Here is a 3,112-nt window from a genome sequence, read left to right as displayed (position 1 = left end):
CTTGGAACTATCTGTGTATCGGACGCGTCGCGGGATAAGGGGTTGTCACTGGTAGTCGCCCCAAGCGCGTCCGATGCTTGGACCATTCCGAGGCGGCCCTGAAGCCTCTTCCGTCTAGCCGTTGGGTCCTTCTCGCCGCATCCCTCGCCTCGCACCCCGATTGCTATGCGGTGAGGCTCCTCGGCCGCCTTGGAACTATCTGTGTATCGGACGCGTCGCGGGATAAGGGGTTGTCACTGGTAGTCGCCCCAAGCGCGTCCGATGCTTGGACCATTCCGAGGCGGCCCTGAAGCCTCTTCCGTCTAGCCGTTGGGTCCTTCTCGCCGCATCCCTCGCCTCGCACCCCGATTGCTATGCGGTGAGGCTCCTCGGCCGCCTTGGAACTATCTGTGTATCGGACGCATCGCGGGATAAGGGGTTGTCACTGGTAGTCGCCCCAAGCGCGTCCGATGCTTGGACCATTCCGAGGCGGCCCTGAAGCCTCTTCCGTCTAGCCGTTGGGTCCTTCTCGCCGCATCCCTCGCCTCGCACCCCGATTGCTATGCGGTGAGGCTCCTCGGCCGCCTTGGAACTATCTGTGTATCGGACGCGTCGCGGGATAAGGGGTTGTCACTGGTAGTCGCCCCAAGCGCGTCCGATGCTTGGACCATTCCGAGGCGGACCTGAAGCCTCTTCCGTCTAGCCGTTGGGTCCTTCTCGCCGCATCCCTCGCCTCGCACCCCGATTGCTATGCGGTGAGGCTCCTCGGCCGCCTTGGAACTATCTGTGTATCGGACGCGTCGCGGGATAAGGGGTTGTCACTGGTAGTCGCCCCAAGCGCGTCCGATGCTTGGACCATTCCGAGGCGGCCCTGAAGCCTCTTCCGTCTAGCCGTTGGGTCCTTCTCGCCGCATCCCTCGCCTCGCACCCCGATTGCTATGCGGTGAGGCTCCTCGGCCGCCTTGGAACTATCTGTGTATCGGACGCGTCGCGGGATAAGGGGTTGTCACTGGTAGTCGCCCCAAGCGCGTCCGATGCTTGGACCATTCCGAGGCGGACCTGAAGCCTCTTCCCTCTAGCCGTTGGGGCTTTCTCGCCGCATCCCTCGCCTCGCACCCCGATTGCTATTCGGTGAGGCTCCTCGGCCGACTTGGAACTATCTGTGTATCGGACGCATCGCGGGATAAGGGGTTGGCAGTGGTAGTCGCCCCAAGCGCGTCCGATGCTTGGACCATTCCGAGGCGGCCCTGCAGCCTCTTCCGTCTAGCCGTTGGGGCCATCTCGCTGCATCCCCCACCTCGCACCACGATTGCTATGCGGTGAGGCTCCTTGGCCGCCTCGGAACTATCTGTGTATCGGACGCATCGCGGGATAAGGGGTTGTCACTGGTAGTCGCCCCAAGCGCGTCCGATGCTTGGACTATTCCGAGGCGGCCCTGCAGCCTCTTCCGTCTAGCCGTTGGGGCCATCTCGCCGCATCCCCCAGCTCCTCGGCCGCCTCGGAACTATCTGTGTATCGGACGCATCGCGGGATAAGGGGTTGGCAGTGGTAGTCGCCCCAAGCGCGTTCGATGCTTGGACTATTCCGAGGCGGCCCCGCAGCCTCTTCCGTCTACCCTTTGGGGCCATCTCGCCGCATCCCTCGCCTCGCACCCCGATTGCTATGCGGTGAGGCTCCTCGGCCGCCTGGGAACTATCTTCGTATCGGATGCATCGCGGGATAAGGGGTTGTCACTGGTAGTCGCCCCAAGCGCGTCCGATGCTTGGACTATTCCGAGGCGGCCCTGTGGCCTCTTCCGTCTAGCCGTTGGGGCCATCTCGCCGCATCCCTCACCTCGCACCCCCATTGCTATGCGGTGAGGCTCCTCGGCCGCCTTGGAACTGTCTTCGTATCGGAAGCATCGCGGGATAAGGGGTTGTCACTGGTAGTCGCCCCAAGCGCGTCCGATGCTTGGACTATTCCGAGGCGGCCCTGCAGCCTCTTCCGTCTAGCCGTTGGGGCCATCTCGCCGCATCCCCCACCTCGCACCCGGATTGCTATGCGGTGAGGCTCCTCGGCCGCCTTGGAACTATCTTCGTATCGGACGCATCGCGGGATAAGGGGTTGTCACTGGTAGTCGCCCCAAGCGCGTCCGATGCTTGGACTATTCCGACGCGGCCCTGTGGCCTCTTCCGTCTAGCCGTTGGGGCCATCTCGCCGCATCCCCCACCTCGCACCCCGATTGCTATGCGGTGAGGCTCCTCGGCCGCCTTGGAACCATCTTCGTATCGGACGCATCGCGGGATGAGGGGTTGTCACTGGTAGTCGCCCCAAGCGCGTCCGATGCTTGGACCATTCCGAGGCGGCCCTGAAGCCTCTTCCGTCTAGCCGTTGGGGCCTTCCCGCCCCATCCCTCGCCTCGCACCCCCGATTGCTATGCGGTGAGGCTCCTCGGCCGCCTTGGAACCATCTGTGTATCGGACGCATCGCGGGATAAGGGGTTGGCACTGGTAGTCGCCCCAAGCGCGTCCGATGCTTGGAGCATTCCGAGGTGGCCCTGAAGCCTCTTCCGTCTAGCCGTTGGGGCCTTCCCGCCCCATCCCTCGCCTCGCACCCCGATTGATATGCGGTGAGGCTCCTCGGCCGCCTTGGAACTATCTGTGTATCGGACGCATCGCGGGATAAGGGGTTGGCACTGGTAGTCGTCCCAATCGCGTCCGATGCTTGGACCATTCCGAGGCGGCCCTGCAGCCTCTTCCGTTTAGCCGTCGGGGCCTTCCCGCCGCATCCCTCGCCTCGCATCCCGATTCCTATGCGGTGAGTCTTCTCGGCCGCCGCGGAACTATACCTGTTATTGCTACTGCATCCTTCGGCTGGTAACCTCCTCTGCCGCCTTGGAACGTTCTCTTTGTCGGACGCGTCGCGGGATAAGGGGTTGGCACTGGTAGTCGCCCCAAGCGCGCCCGATGCATAGACCGCTCCGAGTTGACCTTGCTTTCAGCCTCTCACATGCATAGACCTCTCTGAGTCGACCCTGCAGCCTCTCACGTTTAGCCTTTGGAATCTCGCCTCACAACATGATTGCTATCCTTGATGCATCCCTTGCCTCGAGCCCTGATTGCTTTCTTGGCTGCATCCCTCCTCTCCTCACAGC

This window comes from Cryptomeria japonica, unplaced genomic scaffold (assembly GCF_030272615.1).
Source record: "Cryptomeria japonica unplaced genomic scaffold, Sugi_1.0 HiC_scaffold_20, whole genome shotgun sequence".
Taxonomy (NCBI): Eukaryota; Viridiplantae; Streptophyta; class Pinopsida; order Cupressales; family Cupressaceae; genus Cryptomeria; species Cryptomeria japonica.
This window is presented reverse-complemented; position numbering follows the sequence as displayed.